This window comes from Mobula hypostoma, chromosome 8 (assembly GCF_963921235.1).
Source record: "Mobula hypostoma chromosome 8, sMobHyp1.1, whole genome shotgun sequence".
Classification (NCBI taxonomy): Eukaryota; Metazoa; Chordata; class Chondrichthyes; order Myliobatiformes; family Myliobatidae; genus Mobula; species Mobula hypostoma.
Genome location: NC_086104.1, coordinates 101,669,322 through 101,689,163, shown reverse-complemented (window position 1 = coordinate 101,689,163; position 19,842 = coordinate 101,669,322).

The following is a 19,842-nucleotide window of genomic DNA, read 5'->3' as shown; positions in this document are numbered from 1 at the left end:
CTAGTTGAGTTGGAGAGCTGGGTAGCATGGGGGCGCTGGGCATACTTCAGCTAAGCAGGGACGAAGATTAGGAAGGTGATGCTCGAGAGATTGGGTTAATGGAGTGTGGTTGCCAGGGAGACTGGAAGCAGCACAGCTCAAGAGGAATGACGAAACCGCAACGCAGGGTCCCCGCCAGTGCTGACAACGAGGTGTTGAGGCCTCATGAATCTCCAGGCGAAAACTGCTGCCCAAGATTCAAAGGGTTGGTGTAAATTTTTTATCAAAGTATGCAAACCTGAGATGCATCCTGCCACAGACAACCATGATACAAAGGAAGCCATGGAGCCCACTCAGAGTGAAACAGCAGACCTCGCTCCTCACACCTGCAGAAAGCAAATTGTGTAACTGCCAACAAAAAACAATCCAGCGAGAAGCACAGAATACAAAACACAAAATCGAAAGAGTCCAGCCATAATTCGGTTCAGCTCAGTGTACGTCATCTGCAGGCTGCCCTGATTCAAGGTCGCCCAAACCAGCAACAAGAGAAAAAGGAGCAACCGGAAACCAGAAACACATCATAACGTGAAGTTCAGAGTCCAAACCACAAACTGCATCAATTAAACTTTGCCCAAGAGCTCCAGCGCCATCCTCCAACTGCATCGAGGGACTATACTCCCAAGCAAATTTCTCATTGTAATTTTTCATTCTCCGGGGCTGGGGGCAAAGGCAGCGAATATTGCACATTTTCCTGTGTGCTCTGCGTGCATTCATTTGTACAGATGCAGCAAGAGATCCGTCTTCTCGCCACGTGTCTACAAATGCTCCTCGGGCTCTCATCTCACTGCTGCCGTTGGGAAGTGGGTACAGGAAGCCTTAGGTCTCAGGAAGTTATTCCCCAACAACCACACGGCTCCTGCACCAGCACGATGCTGAACTGACTGACTCCCCAGCCTACAGACTCACGTTCAAGAACTCTACAACTCATGTTCTCAAAATTATTTGTTAATATTTGCACAATTAGCCTTCTTTTGCACATTGGTTGTTAGTCATTCTTTGCTTGTGTGTATTTTTTCATCGATTCTATGGTATTCCTTTGTTTTTCAGTAAATGCCTGCAAGAAAATGAAATTTCATATATGAACTTTGCTACTGAATTTAGTTTGAACTTTGAACCTTACATCCTGTTCAGTCCAATTCTGCACTCCTAATCTACTACTGTACAAATATCATTTAGGAAGAAGGATACTTGGTACTTCAACAGTGTGCTGATTTTTTCTGATTTGAGGGGAGACCTATTAAAGTTCCATCTGGGAAGGTGTTGATACCACACTGTGATCTTGGAATGGGTCGTCTGTTCCCAATATAAGAAAGCTCACATTAAGCCTCCATCCCAGCAGTAGTCTGGTATCCAGATTTTGTCAAATTAGGATTCCACCTCCATAGTCTCCCCAAACACTGTGCTGCTAACCAGCACAGTGCCTACTGAGTAGCTCTATCCATCACTGGGACCAAGGACAGCCAACGTAATTCTCTCGGCTTGCAAAACAGCCTGAAATACACTGAGAGGCCACTATATTAGGTATGGGAGTGGAACCTGGTGCGGTCCTTCTGCTACAGTAGTCCACCTTCTTCAAGGTTTGATGTATTGTGTGTTTGCAGATACTCCTCTGCACACCATGGTTGTAACGCATGGCTATCTGAGTTTCTGTCCATAAGACGTAGGAGTAAGATTAGACCATTCCATCATGGTTGATTCCTTTTCCCTCACAATCCCACTCTCTTGCCTTCTCCCCATAACCTTTGATAGCCTGACTAATCAAGTACCTATCAATCTCTGCTTTAAGTATACCCAATGACTTGGTCTCCAATGGACTTGGGAAGCCTTGTGCAGGATTCCCTAAAGGTTCATTTGCAGGTTGAGTCGGTGGAGAGGAAGGCAAGTGCAATGTTAGCATTCATTTCAAGAAGACTAGAATATAAAAGCAAGGATGTAATGTTGAATCGTTATAAAGCACTGGTGAGGACTCACTTGGAGCATTGTGAGCAGATTTTTCAAAGGAGGTTCATGAAAATGTTTCCAAGATGAATGGCTTGTCATATGAAGAACATTTGATGGCTCTGGGTCTGTATTCATTCGAATTCAGAAGAATAAGGAATGATCTCATTGAAACCTATTGAACAATGTAAGGCCTTAATAGAGTGGACATGGAGGGGGTGTTTCCTATGGTGGGAAAGTCTAAGACCCAAGGACACAGCCTCAGTATAGAGGGCCGATCTTTTAGACAGAGGTGAGGAGGAATTTCTTTAGCCAGAGGGTGGTGAATCTGTGGAATTCTATACCACAGGCAGCTGTGAAGGCCAAGTCTATGTATATTTAAGACAGAGTTTGGTAGATTCTTGATTGGTCAGGGCATAAAGGGATACGAGAAGAAGGCAGGAGATTGGGGCTGAGAGGAAAATTGGATTGGCTGTGATGAAATGGTGGAGCAAACTTGATAGACCAAATGGTTTAATTCTGCTCCTATATCTTATGGTCTTATGGTCTCCACAGCCACCCGTGGCAAAAATTCCACACCCGCTGGCTCAAGAAATTCCTCCCCATCTCCATTCTAAATGGACATCCCCCTATTCTGAGGCTGTGTCCTCTGGTCCTAGACTTCCCTATTGTATCCTCTCCACATCCACACTATCTATGCCTTTCAATAGTTGACAGGTTTCAATGAGCTCCTCTCTCATTCTTCCAAACTCCAGCAAGTACAGACCCAGAGCCATCAAATACTCCTCATATGTTAATCTTCCATTTCTGAAATCATTCTCATGAACCTCCTCTAGTCCCTCTCTAATGCCAGCACGTTTTTTTAAAATAACAGGCCCAAAACTGCTCGCAGTACTTCAAGTGCGGTCTGACCAATGATTTATAAAGCCTCAGCATTATATCCTTGCTTTTATGTTCTGGTCCTTGCAAAATGAACACTAACACTGCATTTCCCTTCCTTACCACTAACTCAGTCTGCAAGTTAACCTTTAGAAAATCCTGCATGAGGACTGCCAAGTCAATTTGCATCTCTGATTTGTGAATTTAGACAACTCACTTCCCCACACTGCATTCCATTTGCCACTTCTTTGCCCATTCTCCAAATCTGTCGAAGACCTTCTGAAGACTCCCTGCTTCCCCAACACTATCTGACCCTCCACCTGTCTTCATAACGTTTGAAAACTTGGCCATAACACCGACAATTCTGTCATTCAAATTATTGACATATAACATGAAAGGAAGTGGTTCCAACACAAACCCCTGTGGCACACCATTGGTCACTGGAAGCCAACCAGAAAAGGCCTCCTTTATTCCCACTCTTTGCCTCCTGCCAGTCAGCTAATCTTCTATCCATGCTAGTACCTTCCCTGTAATACCGTGGGCTCTTCTCTTGTTAAACAGCCCCATATGCAACATCTCACCAAAGGCCTCCTGAAAATCCACTGACTCTTTTTTGTCTATCCTGCCTGTTATTTCCTCAAAAAATTCCAACAGATTTGTCAGGCAAGATTTCCATTTCAAGAAACCATGCCAACTTTGACATATTTTCTCATGTGCCTCCAAGTAATTCAAAACCTCAGTCTTTCCAACCACTGAAGTCAGGCGAAATGGCCTATAATTTCCTTTCATCCCTCCCTTCTTGCAGAGTGGAGTAATATTTACAATTTTCCAGTCCTCCTGAACCATTCCGGAATCTAGTGATTCTTGAAATGCTTCCACAATCCCTTCAGCTGCCTCTTTTTGGGGCATAGTCCATCAGGTCCAGGTGACTTATCCACCTTTAGACCTTTCAGCTTCTCAAGTGCACCTTCTCCTTAGTAATAGCAACTATATTCAATACAGCCCCCTGATACTCTTGAAATTCTGGCATACTGCTAGTGTCTTCCACAGTGAAGACAGATGCAAAGTACTTATTCAGAACATCCAACATTTAAATGTCTCTCAATACTACCTCTCCAGCATCATTTTCCAATATGCACACTCACCTCTCTTTTACTCTTTATATGTCTGAGAAAACTTTTTGTATCTTCTTTTATATTATTGGCTCGTTTACCTTCATATTGTATCTTCTTTTTCCTTATGGCTTTTTAACTGCCTTCTGTTGGTTTTTAATTGCTTTCCAATCCTCTAACCTCCCACTTTCAGATGTCTTCATTGCAGGAGATGTGGCATGCAAACTGTGGATGGATTTCTAATCAAGTTGTAGTTGCCTCAGCCAATCGTGTCCCCAAGAAAATTGTCCTCCTGTTTTCATCACAAACAAGTTCAATGTGCAAAGAACCCTTAGGGACAAGTGTTCCTATGATCGAATTCACCCTGATATTTGAGAAGTAGAAGCTAGAGTATCAGTATTATAAAACGAATTCCAGAAGCATGAGAGAGGAGTTGGCCAGAATTGATTGGTAAAGAACACTGGGAAGGATGACAGCAAAGCAGCAATGGCTGAAATTTCTGGAAGCAATTTAGAAGGCACAGGATATATACATCCCAAAGAGGAAGAACTATTCTAAAGGAAAGATAACACAACTATAGATGCAAGTAGGCTCTTTCCACTTAGATTAGGAAAGATAAATACGAGAGGACATGGCTTTGGGGTGTAAGGGGAAAGGTTTAGGGGGAATATTAGGGGGAACTTCTTCACTCAGAGAGTGGCGGGAGTGTGGAACGAGCTGCCATCTGACATGGTAAATGCACGGTCACTCTAAAGTTTTAAGAATAAGTTAGATAGATACATGGATGGGAGAGGGCTGGAGGGTTATGGACTAGTGCAGGTCAGTGGGACGAGCAGAATGGCCTGTTTTCTGTGCTGTAGTGTTCTATGGTTCTATGGCTCTATGTATCTAACAAGAGAAGTCAAAGACAACACAAAAGCCAAAGAGAAGGCCTATAATAGAGCAAAAATTAATGAGAAGTTAATGGACTGGGAAGCTTTTAGAAACCAACAGAAGGCAACTAAAAAAGTCATTAAGAAGATAAAGATGGAATACCAAAGTAAGCTAGCCAATAATATTAAAAGTTTCTTCAGATACAAAAAGTGTAAAAGGGAGGTGAGAGTGGATATCAGACCACTAGAAAATGATGCTGGAGAGGTAGCAGTGGGGGACAATGAAATGGTGGATGGAACTGAATAAGTATTTTGCACCAGTCTTCACTGGAGAATACACTAGTAGTATGGTGGAGGTTCCAGGTGTCAGGGAACATGAAGTCTGTGAAGTTACCATAACTAGAGAGAAGGTTCTTGGAAAACTGAAAGCTCTGAAGTTAGATAAGGCACCTGGACCAGATGATGTACTCCCCAGAGTTCTGAAGGAGGTGGCTAAAGAGATTGTGGAGGCATTAGTAATGACCTTTCAAGAACACTAAATTCTCGAAAAGTTCTGGAAGACTGGAAAATTGCAAATGTTACTCCACTCTCCAAGAAGGGAGAGAGGCAGAAGAAAGGAAGCTGTAGGCCAGTTTGTCTGACCTCAGTAGATGGGAAGATTTTGTAGTCAATTATTAAGTACGAAGTCTAAGGGTACTTGGAGGCAGATGATAAAATAGGCCATGATCAGCATGGTTTCTTCAAGGGAAAATCTTGCCTGAGAAATCTGCTGGAATTCTTTAAAGAAATAACTGGCAGAATAGACAAAGGAGAATCAGTTGATATTGTGTACTGGGATTTTCAGAAGGCCTTTGACCAAGTGTCATACATGAGACTGCTTAATAAACTATTAGCCCATGGTATTATAGGAAAGATTCTAGCATGGATAAAGCGGTGGCTGATTGGCAGGAGGCAAAGAATGAGAATAAAGAGTACCTTCTCTGGTTGGCTGTGATGACTAGTGGTGTTTCACAGGGGTTTGTGTTGGGACTGATTGTTTTTACGCTATATGTCAATGATTTGGAGAATGAAATTGATGGCTTTGTTACAAAGTTTGCAGACAATATGAAGATAGGTGGAGGGGCAGATAGTTTTGAGGAAATAGAGAGGCTACAGAAGTACGTAGACAGATTAGGAGAATGGGCAAAGAAGTGGCAGATGGAATACTGCGTTGGGATGTGTATGGTAATGCATTTTGATAGAAGTGCAACAGTTGACTATGGACAGAATGGAGAGAAAATACAAAAAAAATGCACAAAGGGCTTTGAGAGTCCTTGTGCAGGATTTCATTAAGGTTAATTTGCAGGTGGAGTTTGTGGGGAGGAAGGCAAATGCAATGTTAGCATTCATTTCAAGATGTCTAGAATATAAAAGCAAGGATGTAATGTTGAGATTTTATAAAGCACTGGTGAGGCCTCACTTGGAGTATTGTGAGCAGTTTTGGGCCCCTTATCTTAGAAAGGGTGTGCTGAAATTGGAGAGGATTCAAAAGAAGTTCACTAAAATGATTCCAGGATTGAGTTGCTTGTCATATGAAGAGCGTTTGATGGTTCTTGTCCTGTATTCACTAGAATTCAGAAGAATGATACCTTTCACGATATCTTGAAGTGGGAAGGAGAACAGCCAGAGGTCGTTGTATATATTGGTACAAAAGACATAGGTAGGGAAAGGGAGGAGGTCCTGAAAGCAGACTACAGGGAGTTAGGAAAGAAGTTGAAAAGCAGGACCTCAAAGGTAGTAATCTCGGGATTACTGCCTGTGCCACGTGACAGTGAGTATAGGAATAGAATGAGGTGGAGAATAAATGCGTGGCTGAGGGATTGGAGCAGGAGGCAGGGATTTAGATTTTTGGATCATTGGGACTTCTTCTGGGGCAGGTGTGACCTGTACAAAAAGGACGGGTTGCCCTTGAATCCAAGGGGGACCAATATCCTGGTGGGAAGGTTTGCTAAGGCTGCTGGGGAGAGTTTAAACTAGGATTGCCAGGGGTGGGAACTGAACTGAAGTGACGGAGGAAAGGGAGGTTGGCTCACAAATAGAGAAAACTTGGAGATAGTGTGAGAGGGAGGTTAGCCAGGTGATAGAGAAGGGACGAACTCAGACCGATGGTTTGAGATGTGTCTATTTTAATAAAAGGAGTATCATGAATAAAGCAGATGAGCTTAGACCATGGATCAGCACTTGGAGCTATGATGTTGTGGCCATTACAGAGACTTGGATGGTGCAGGGGCAGGAATGGCTACTTCAAATGCCAGGCTTTAGATGTTTCAGAAAGGACAGGGAGGGAGGCAAAAGAGTTGGGGCATAGCACTGTTGATTAGAGATGGTGTCACGGCTGCAGTAAAGGAGGAAGTCATGGAGGGGTTGTCTACAAAGTCTCTGTGGTGGAAGTTAGGAACAGGAAGGGGTCAATAACTCTGCTGGGTGTTTTTAATCGACGACCTAATAGTAACGGGGACATCAAGGAACAGATAGGGAGACAGATTCTGGAACAGTGCTGTAATAACAGGGTTGTTGTGATGGAGGGGTTTAATTTCCCAAGTATTGATTGGCATCTCCTTAGAGTGAGGGGTTTAGATGGGGTGGAGTTTGTTAGGTGTATTCAGGAAGGTTTCTTGACACAATATGTAAATAAGCCTACAAGAGGAGAGGCTGTATTTCATCATGTACCCTGTGATGGGTTCAAGAACCAGCAGAAATGGAAAACACTTTGGAGTCCAGTATTGCTATTAACTAATGGTATTTATTAGTAACTACGCAATACAGTAATATAAATGCAGATATATCAAACAGGTTAGCAATGATTATATATAAGTAAGTGTGGAAATATATGAAAACCAAGCTTCTTCAAGTCCAGGGGTAAATAGATAGTCTTATGAAGATGAGTAAAGTTCAGTTCAGTTCGCGGTATTGAGTTGAGTAGTGGTGGAGAGAGAGAGAGGTTTGAGTCTTCCGGTGAGCTGATGCCATTGATATTCCCGTTGTCCCCCTTTAGAAGTCACCAACTATGACCACAACAAAGGGGACTCTTCTTCTGTGGTGGAATTATCAACCCAGGTGAGGGTCGGACACACGAATAACTCCCCACCGGTCATACCCTTTACACACTGTGAGAGCCACTGATCGATCCACCTGATCGATCCTCCAAAACCCACCTTTTCTGTGGGCACAACAAAACTCATTCAGTGTCCAGAATCATGTGTCTCCAGGTCTAACAGCCAACCTTCTATTTATCTCCTCGTGCTGAAAAGAGGAATAGGAACAGACAAGTTAGGGAAACACACATCAAAGTTGCTGGTGAACGCAGCAGGCCAGACAGCATCTCTAGGAAAAGGTACAGTCGACGTTTCGGGCCAAGACCCTTCATCAGGACTAACTGAAGGAAGAGTTAGTAAGAGATTTGAAAGTGGGAGGGAGAGGGGGAGATCCAAAATGATAGGAGAAGACAGGAGGGGGAGGGATGGAGCCAAGAGCTGGACAGGTGATTGGCAAAGGGGATATGAGAGGATCATGGGACAGGAGGTCCAGGAAGAAAGACAAGGGGGGAGGAAACCCAGAGGATGGGCAAGGGGTATAGTCAGAGGGACAGAGGGAGAAAAAGGAGAGTGAGAAAAAGAGTGTGTGTATAAAAATAAATAACGGATGGGGTACGAGGGGGAGGTGGGGCATTAGCGGAAGTTAGAGAAGTCGATGTTCATGCCATCAGGTTGGAGGCTACCTAGACGGAATATAAGGTGTTGTTCCTCCAACCTGAGTGTGGCTTCATCTTTACAGTAGAGGAGGCCGTGGATAGACATGTCAGAATGGGAATGGGATATCCTGCTCTCTCTGGCAGACAGAGCGTAGGTGTTCAGCAGAGCGGTCTCCCAGTCTGCGTCGGATCTCGCCAAGAAAACGTTAGGGAGACGTTTAATTGGAGTAAGGGGAAATATGAGGCTATCAGGCAGGAACTTGGAAGCATAAATTGGAAATGGATGTTCTCAGGAAAACGTACGGAAGAAATGGCAAATGTTCAGGGGATATTTGCATGGGGTTCTGAGTAGATATGTTCCAATGAGACATGGAAAGGATGGTAGGGTACAAGATCTGTGGTGTACAAAGCCTGTTGTAAATCTAGTCAAGAAGAGAAGAAGAGCTTATGAAAGGTTCAAAAAACTAAGTAATGATAGGAATCCAGAAAATTATAAGGCTAGCAGGAAGGCGCTTAAGAATGAAATTAGGAGAGCCAGAAGGGGCCATGAGAAGACATTGGCAGACAGGATTAAGGAAAACCCCAAGGCATTCTACAGGTATGTGAAGAGCAAGAGGATAAGATGTGAGAGAATAGGACCAATCAAGTGTGACAGTGGAAAAGTGTATGGAACCAGAGGAGATAGCAGAGATACTTAATGAATACTTTGCTTCAGTATTTACTAGGGAAAAGGATCTTGGCAATTGTAGGGATGACTTGCAGTGTACTGAAAAGCTTGAGAATGTAGATATTAAGGAAGAGGATGTGCTGGACCTTTTGGGAAGCATTAAGTTGGATAAGTCACTGGGACCGGGTGGAATGTACCCCAGGGTACTGTGGGAAGCCAGGGAGGAGATTGCTGAGCCTCTGGTGATGATCTTTGCATCATCAATGAGGACCGGAGAGTTTCCGGAGGATTGGAGGGTTGCAGATGTTGTTCTCATATTCAAGAAAGAGAGTAGGGATAGCCCAGGAAATTATAGGCCAGTGAGTCTTACTTCAATGGTTGGTAAGTTGATGGAGAAGATCCTGAGAGGCAGGATTTATGAACATTTGGAGAGGCATAATATGATTAGGAATAGTCAGCATGGCTTTGCCAAAGGCAGGTCGTGCCTTACGAGCCTGACTGAATTATTTGAGGATGTGACTAAGCACATTGATGAGGGCAGAGCCGTAGATGTAGTGTATATGGATTTTAGCAAGGCATTTGATAAGGTACCCCATGCAAGGTTTATTGAGAAAGTATGGAGGCATGGGATTCAAGAGAACATTGCTTTGTGGATCCAGAACTGGCTGGCCCACAGAAGGCAAAGAGTGGTTGTAGATGGGTCATATTCTGCATGGAGGCCGGTGACCAGTGGTGTGCCTCAGGGATCTGTTCTGGGACCCTTACTCTTTGTGATTTTTATAAATGACCTGGATGAGGAAGTGGAGGGATGGGTTAGTAAATTTACTGATGACACAAAGGTTGGGAGTGCTGTGAATTGTGTGGAGGGCTGTCAGAGGTTACAACAGGACATTGATAGGATGCAAAACTGGGCTGAGAAGTGGCAGATGGATTTCAACCCAGATAAATGTGAGATGGTTCATTTTGGTAGGTCAAATAAGATGGCAGAATATAGTATTAATGGTAAGACTCTAGGCAGTGTGGAGGATCAGAGGGATCTTGGGGTACAAGTCCATAGGACACTCAAAGCTGCTGCGCAGGTTGACTCTGTGTTTAAGAAGGCATACGATGCATTGGCCTTCATCAATTGTGGGTTTGAGTTTAAGAGCCGAGAGGTAATGTTGCAGCTATATAGGACCCTGGTCAGACCCCATTTGGAGTACTGTGCTCAGTTCTGGTCCCCTCACTACAGGAAGGATGTGGAAACCATAGAAAGGGTGCAGAGGAGATTTACAAGGGTGTTGCCTGGATTGGGGAGCATGCCTTATGAGAATAGGTTGAGCGAACTCAGCCTTTTCTCCTTGGAGCGACGGAGGATGAGAGGTGACCTGATAGAGGTGTACAAGATAATCAGAGGCATTGATCGTGTGGATAGTCAGAGGCTTTTCCCCAGGACTGAAATGGCTAGCATGAGAGGGCATAGTTTTAAGGTGCTTGGAAGTAGGCACAGAGGATGTCAGGGGTAAGTTTTTTACGCAGAAAGTGGTGAGTGCATGGAATGGGCTGCTGGCGGCAGCAGCGGAGACGGAAACGATAGGGTCTTTTAAGAGACTCCCGGATACGTACATAGAGCTTAGAAAAATAGAGGGCCATGGGTAAAGCATAGGTAGTTCTAAGGTAGGGACATGTTTGGCACAGCTTTGTGGGCTGGAAGACCTGTATTGTGCTGTATGTTTTCTATGTTTCTATATCTCTAATGAGGGGTGGCCTGATTGAAATCTATCAAATAGTGAAAGGTTGATGGAGGATGTTTCCGAAGTGGGAGAGCCTAAGACCAGGGGACGCAGCCTCAGAATAGAGGGGTGATCTGTTAGAACGGAGATGAGGAGGAGTTGCTTTAGCCAGAGAGTGAAACCTGTGAAATTCTTTGCCACTGGCAGCTGAGGAGACAAGTCTTTACATACATTATATTTGAGACAGAGGTTGATAGAATCTTGATTGGGCAGGGCATGAAGGGATACAGGGAGAAGGCAGGAGATTGGGGCTGAGAGGAAAATTGAGTCAGCCATGACGAAATGGCAGAGCAGACTCGATGGGCAAATGGCCTAATTCTGCTCCTATATGTTATGGTCTTGTGGCCTTAAATGTGAGGTGTTGCACCTTGGTATGGCAAATGCAAGGAGACAGTGCAGTGTTCAGGACAAGACCCTTAACAGTGTTGCTGAGCAGAGAGATCTTTAGGTTGAAGTTCATAGCTCTTTGAAAATGGCTACACAGGTCGATAGGGTGGTTAAGAAGGCTTATGGAATGCTGCTTCCATAAGTCAAGGGATTATGTTGAAACTTTATAGAACTCTGTTTAGGCCATATCTGGAGTATTGAATACGGTTCTGGTTGCCCACTAAAGGTAGGATATTGAGCCTTTGGAGGGGGTGCAGAAGAGGTTTACCAGGATACTGCCTGGTTTAGATGGCATCTGCTGTCATGAGAGGCTGGACAGATTTGTCTGGAGCGGTGGAGGCTGGGGAAGGATCTAATAGGGGTTTATAAGATTATGAGAGGCAGAGATAGAGTAGACAGGGAGTATCTTTCTCCCAGGGTAGAAATATCTAATACCAGAGGGCATGCAATGAAGGTGAGAGGGGATATATTCAAAGGGAATGTGAAGGGAGCGGTGGATGGCTGGAATGTGCTACCTGGTATGGTGGTGGAGGCTTTTAAGAGATGTTTGGCTAGGCATATGAATATGAGGAAGATGGAGGGATATGAACATTGTGTAGGTAGGAGCAATTAGTTTTGGGTTTTTTTATTTACTTTTTACCTGGTTCAGCACAACATTGTGGGCTGAAGGGCCTGCAGTTCGATGTTCTATGGTCTATATCTCGTCACCAATGTTATATTTCGTAACTTCTAAGCATTAAACTAATTCAAAAAAAGACACGGGGGTCCAGGAATGCAGGTCTAACTTTGTGTTTACTTTTAAGCGGGCGCATATATCATGTGATAGCGTGTTGACGTATGCAATTCATATACTTACACATATAACCTGTAATGAATTCTTTAAATTAATAAGAATATTTAATCAACCAGTATACAGTGCCTATAAGAAGTAATCACCACCTGCCCCCAACTGGAAGTTTTTGTGGTTTATTGTTTTACAACATTGAATCGCAGTGGATTTAATTTGGTTTTTTTGACACTGATCAACAGAAAAAGACTCTTTCGTGTCAAAGTGAAAACAGATCTCTACAAAGTGATCTAAATTAATTACAAATATAAAACACAAATAATTGACTACTTAAGTATTCACTCCCTTTAATATGACACAACAAATCATCACTTTCAGGCAATTAGTTTTAGAAGGCACATAATTAGTTAAATGGGGATCACCATGTTCAGTCAAGGTGTTTCAGTTGATTGTAGTAAAATACACCTGTATCTGGAAGGTCCAACTGCTGGTGAGTCAGTATCCTGGCAAAAATTACACCACAAAGACAAAAAAAACACTCCAAGCAATTCCATAAAAAGGTTATTGAAAAGCACAAGTCAGGAGATGGGTACAAGAAAGTTTCCAAGTCACTGAATATCCCCTGCAGTACAGTTAAGTCAATCAAGAAATGGAAAGGATATGACACAGCTGTAAATCTGCCTAGAGCAGGCCGACCTCAAAAACAAAGTGACTATGCAACAAGGGGGCTAGTGAGGGGGGCCACAGAGAGATTCATGCCAATTCTGGAAGAGTTATAAGCTTCAGTGACTGAGATGGGGGAGACTTTGCTTATAACATGCGTGCTGCACCAGTTGCAGCTTTATGGGAGAGTGGCAAAGAGAAAGCTAATGTTGAAAAAAACTCACATGAAATCTTAGCTAAAGTTTGCCAGAAGTCACGTTGGAGACTTGGAAAATAACTGGAAGAAGTTTCTATGGTCTGATGAAACTAAAATTGAGCTCTTATGCCATCAGACTAAACCACACATCATCAAAAACACACCATCCCTACTGTGAAGCATGGTGGTGGCTGCATAATCCAGTGGGGATGCTTCACTGCAGCAGGTCCCAAAAGGCTTGTGAAGGCAGAGGGTAAAATGAATGCAGCAAAATACAGGGAAATCCTGGAGGAAAACCTGATGCAGTCTGCAAGAGAAATTTGACTTGGGAGAAGATTTGTTTTCCAGCAAGACAATAACCCTAAACATAAAGCCAAAGCTACACAGGAATGGCTTAAAATCAACAAAGTTAATGTTCTGGAATGGCCAAGTCAGAGTCCAGACCTCAATCCAATTGAGAATTTGTGGCTGGACTTGAAAAGGGTTGTTCACTCACGATCCCCATGCAATCTGACAGAGCTTGAGTGGTTTTGTAAAGAAGAATGGGGAAAAATTGCAGTCTCCAGATGTGCAAAGCTGATAGAGACCTATCCACACAGACTCAAGGCTGCAATTGCTGCCAAAGGTGCATCTACTAAATACTGACTTGAAGGGGCTGTATCAATTATATCGTGTTTTATATTTGTAATTAATTTCAATCACTTTGTAGAGTCTGTCTTTACTTTGACATGAAATAATCTTTTTCTGTTGATCAGTGTTTAAAAAAGCAAAATTAAATCCATTGTGATTCAATATTGCAAAATAATAAAACATGAAAACATCTGGGGTGGGGGTGTGAATATTTTTATAGGCACCCTACATACAAGATAGCTCAAATATTATTTAAATGTTAAATACACAGCACACCCATCTGATATCAACAGTCATTCCACAGCCAAAGTCACTTGGAACAAATTTCATCCCCATTCTGATGTTTGGTCTGAACAACAGCTGAACCTCTTGACCATGTCTGCATGCTTTTATGCACTGAATTGCTGCCACATGATTGGTTAATAATATTTGCGTTAATGAATAGGCGTACAGACCTATCTCATAAAGATAAGCCTGAAGTGTAAATCAAATCAATATCAGGTTGAAGAAAGAGTCAAGAGAGAGTTCAATCTATTAGGATTTGGATGACACAAGATGAGTCAAGGCATTAAGGAACGAACACGAGCCCATTTTTGTTAATTTACTTGGTCCACTGTAATGCATTTAAGCTGTCAACTCCTAGTGGGTTGTGTAAGTAAACACCTCCCTGCAATAAAGATAGCCATCAGCCGGAACTCTGAACTCTGTGAAATCTCTTTGGGCCTCATTAATGCCAAGAAAGCAGTGAGCCCCTCCCAAGCTGAATGAGATACCGAGACTACTTCCTTATCAAGTGGTGAGGGGTGGAGGCGCCCCCTTGAGTTAAGGGGGGATTATGCCCCTCATACGTGGCCCATTTCACTGTTTTCCACAATGCATGCGTCACAGAATGCTGAATGTAAAAAAAATTGTGTTCCTTTCTTTAAGAAATAGATTGGCTTTATTTGCCACACTTACATCAGAACATAGGTAAAATGTGTTGTTTGCGTCAACGCCCAACACAACGCAAAGTCGTGCCGAGGGCAGCCCAATAGTGTGTCTACACTTCCAGTACCAACAAAGCTTGTCCATAACTTACTAACCCTTCCTAACCTGTACATCTCTAGAACGTGGAAGGAACCAGGAAGACCGGAGGAAACCCATGTGGTCATAGTGAGAATATACAAACTATTCACAGGCAGCAGTGTGAGATGACCCTGGACTGATGATGGCTGGATCACTGACTGTGCTAACTTCTTTACTTGCACAGAAATTCTTCAAGAGTGAGTTTTATTCTGTATCTCCCAGTTCTACACAGTGATTTGTGAATTCTGTTTGGGAGAATTTCCATGAACTGGTAGATTGTGTGTAAGATGATAATAGGGATAGATCAAGTGGATAGCCAGAGGCTTTTTCCCAGGGTGGAAATGGCTAATACAAGGGAGCACAGCTTTCAAGTGACTGGACAGGGAGAACGTGTGTGGCGGGGTGGAAATACGTCACTACCAAAGGAGGTGTAAGGCACTCCTTCCCTCCGCTAGCCTGCAGGTCACCCCTTGAGCAAGGTGTAGCACCCGATAGCCCCCAGACCACGGTCAGGTGAAGCCGGGGGAGCAGGTGATGGATGGTCGTACGAGCAGCCGGTGCATATCACAAATCCTGATTATGTGACCACTGACGCCAGGCAGACGGTCTCGGAAGGGTATTGATAATGGCTGGGGTTACCCGTCTTGTAAAGACACTGCCCAGAATATGGCAATGGCAAACCACTTACTGTAGAAAAATTTGCCAGGAACAATCATGGTCATTGCCCACGTAATAATGGGGAATGTCAGAGTAGATTTTTTAACACTGAGAGTGGTGGGTGCGTAGAATGCCCCACTGGGGTGATGGTAGGGGCAGATACATTAGGGACATTTAAGAACCTCTTGGAAAGACACATGGATGATAGAAAAAAATGGAGGGGTATATGGGAGGGAAGGGTTAGATTGATTTGGATTATGTTAAAAGTCAGCACAATGGTGTGGGCCGAAGAGCCTGTACTGTGCTGTACTGTTCTATGTTCTATGTAACGTTGGGGGGAATGGTGGCATTGAAAGGCAGAATAACTCCTTCTCGGACTCAGATCTTCCACTGGTGATATTACAGGGGACAACAGAGACAACAGATGCTGGCATCTGAAGCAACAAATAATCTACTGGAGGAACTCAGCAGGTCGAGGTGCATCTGTTGTGGTGGGGGAGGAGGGGGAGGAATTGCCAATGGTTTAGGCCAAGGGTGGAGAGTTGGTATAAAGAGGAGAGGGGGAGTAGTGAGACAGGAGCCACTGGTAGACCGAGGAGGGTTGAAGGATGTGGGGCAGTTGGAGGGCTGGGGAAGGGTGGGTTGATAGGTGGGGGCAGACAAAGAAAACAATGCAAATGGATCAAGGTGGAGGGAATAGGGAAGGGTGACACCTCAGAGGGAGACAAAGAGGAACACAAAGAGCTGGAACTGATAAGAAAGGGGAGATGTCAGAGGAGAATGGCCAGACTGGTTCAATCTGACAGGAAGATAACACGTTACAACAGTGGTGTGCGGAAGAGCACCTCTGAACACAATACGTCCAGCCTTGAAGTGGACAGGCTACAGCAGCAGAAGACCACGAACACACACTCAGCAGCCTCTTGGTTAGGTACAGGAGGTACCTATTAACGTGGCCACTGAGTGTGTGTACGTAATAATTTGGATGAGAATGTAGCTGGGCTGATTAGTAAGTTTTCAGACGACACAAAAATTGGCAGAGCTGTGCACAGTGAGGAAGGTTGTCAAACATTCAACAGGATATAGACCATCTGGAAATTTGGGCAAAGAAATTGTCGATGGTGTTTGATCCAAACAAGTGTGAGGTGATGAGCTTTTGAAGGTCGAATGCAAGAGCAATGAATACAGTAAATGGCGGGGATATTAGGAGTGTTGCTGTGCAGAGGGATCTAATGCAAACCCAGAGCTTGATGAAATTAGCAACATGACAGGTAGACCATGCAGAGAAAGCCATATGGGATGCCTTCATCTGCTGGGAGATTGAGTATCAAAGTTAAGAAGTCAAAGCGTAGGTTTGGCTATGTTTGGAGTATCGTGTCCAGTTCCCATTGCCATATTACAAATGGATGTGGAGGTTTTCGAGAGGGTGCAGAAGAGATTCATCAACAAGGATGCTGGTGGGATGGGGGAGTTTGAGCTACGTGGGGAAGTTGGACAAACTTTGGTTGTTTTCTGGAGCATCAGAGGCTAAGGGACAACCCAACAGAAAAATACAGTCATGAGGGGCTTAGATTGGGTAGACAGTCAAAAGTCATTTACCCAAGGTGGACGTGTCAGATACTAGAGAACGTGGGCTTAAGATGAGAGCACAAAAGTTTAAAGGAGGTGTGTGCGGGGTAAGTTTCTTACACAGAGAGCGGTGGGTGTTTGGAGTACCCCACTAGTGGTGGTGGTGGAAGTGGGTCGCAGGGAGGTGATGGAGTCAGTGTTCTCCACCGAGGGCAGTGTGATGCGGCGTCCAAGCTGGAGTCAGTGCCGCCCCAGTGTTCATTCCGCAGGACACAAGTCATATTGTGTTCGACTGCAGATTTCTACAACATTCATAGACTTGGGATCTTGTGCTAATTTTCTTTTGTGTGACTGTATTTTACTGCTATCTCATATGTACTTGTTATCTTATGTGCTGCATGTGCCTTGTGCTGTGTGTGACTGTTGGTACTGTGTTTCACACCTTGTGCTGTGCGCGACTGCTGGTACCGTGTTTCACACCTTGTGCTGTGCGCGACTGCTGGTACCGTGTTTCACACCTTGTGCTGTGCGCGACTGCTGGTACTGTGTTTCACACCTTGTGCTGTGCGCGACTGCTGGTACCGTGTTTCACACCTTGTGCTGTGCGCGACTGCTGGTACCGTGTTTCACACCTTGTGCTGTGCGCGACTGCTGGTACCGTGTTTCACACCTTGGCCTCGGAGGGACGCTGTTTCATTTGGCTGTATTCACGTACAAGCAAATGGCAATTAAACTTGAACTATGAACTATGAATTATGAGCTATGATACAATGTTTAGACAGGGAGAGATCTGAGGGATATAGATGATGTGCTGGCAAAAGGGATTAGTTTAATTTGGCAGCATGGAGGACACGGACATGTTCGTCTGCAGGGTTTTCTCCTGTGCTGATCTGTTCAATCTCACACCTCATTCTGAAGCTCCTCCGATGTGCATTGGGATATTCAAGGAACCATATGAAATAAGTCACTGTTGTTAACAAGAGACAGAAGAAGATAAAGCAGCAGTCAGCCATGTGAAAACACTTGGTTTTCCTACAAATTACGGCTGATAAGAATTATAAACCGAGCAAACAGAACATTACAGACACATGCGATTCTGTAGATGCTGGAGATCCAGAGCAACACACACAAAATGCTGGAGGAGCTCAGCAGGTCAGGCAGCATTTGTGGAGGAAAGTGAACAGTCAAGATTTCATGTTCATTTACCAGGTGGCACAGTAGCATAGTGGTTAGTGTAGCACTATTACAGTGCAAGCAACCCAGGTTCAATACCCACCACTGCCTGTAAGGAGTTTGTATCTTCTCTCCATGACCATGTGGGTTTTACCCCCCATTCCAAAGACGTATGGTATGGAGCATGGGCCAGAAGGGCTGTTTCTCTAAATAAAAAGTAAAAAATTCCCTCCACAGATATATACCTGACCTGCTGAATTCCTCCAGCATTTGCTATGTGTTCCCCAATGAGAGATTCATTGTGCCAGATACCTGCTCATGAAATGTGGGAAAAGACAATTATTTTATAACATCTTGTAGCAACAGACAGAGCAAAGACTGTTAAGGTGTGCAGTGGAGAATTATCATTCAGCTCAACGAGAAGCTGACTTAAATCTGGATTCAAACTGTCATCACGATTCTGGCACTTTGTTTAGTCTCGGCTGGGGAACGGATAAACGTGGCAAATCAATCAGAACTGGCCCTCTGTCTGTCTGAGAGGATTTCTAGGAGGGATGGATTTGGAAAAGGCAGATGTTGGAACAAAGGTGTTTGGCTGTGAGGGACTGAGGGCCGGGTAAGAGAGAGGTTCAGAACTACTAGAGAGGAATGGGAAAAGGGAATGTGTGGGGTATTAAGGGTTAGAGAGGTGAGGAAGAGATGGGTAGCAGGCGGGGGAGGAGGAAATGGGGATGGAATGTTGGGGGAATAGGTCAGAGTACGGGAAAGGTAGAGGTGGGATGAAATGAGTTACAGTGGAAAGCTTGTCTTGCACATCAAAGAATTGGTCTCCAGTATATAAATCTTCACCTTATACTTTCTTTGAATACAGTGGATTGTTGAAAGTTGGTAAACATTACATCACTTTAATTTCCTTCCCACAAAAGGAGTTACATTATAAAAATATTAGTTGGGGTAACTAGAATAAAAGACTTGGTCTAAATCACTGAACTGTTCAGAACCTGTTGACTCATTTTCAAGGACTCTTCATCTCTTGTTCTCCATATTTGTTGCTTATTTATTTGTTTGTTTGTTTGTATTTTTCTCTTTCTTTTTGTATTTGCAGTTTGTTGTTTTTTGCACATTGGTTCTTTGCCCATCCCGCTGAGTGTGGTCCTGCAAAGTTCAAAGTTCAAAGTGAAATTATTATCAATGCATTTATATGTCACCATATACAACAGAGGTTCAATCCTGAGATCTGTTTTTTTGCAGGCGTACACAGTAAATCTTAGAACCATAACAGAATCAATGAAACACCACACCCAACAGGAAGAAGAAGCAACCAATGTGTGAAACATCAACAAACTGTGCAAATACAAAAAGAAAAAAATAATAATCAATAAATAAACAATAAATATTGAAAGCATGAGATGGAGAGTCCTTGAAAGTGAGTCCATAGGTTGTGGGAACACTTCAGAGATGGGACAAGTGAAGTTGAGTGAAATTATCCCCTCTGGTTCAGGAGCCTGATGGTTGAGGGGTAATAACTATTCCTGAACCTGGTGGTGTGAGTCCTGAGGCTGCTGTGCCTTCCTCCCGATGGCAGCAACAAGAAAAGAGAATGACCTGGGTGCTGGGGGTTCCCGACGATGGGCGCTGCTTTCCAGTGACAACTCTTCATGTAAATGTGCACACTGGAGGGAGAGGGCTTTACCTGCGATGGATTG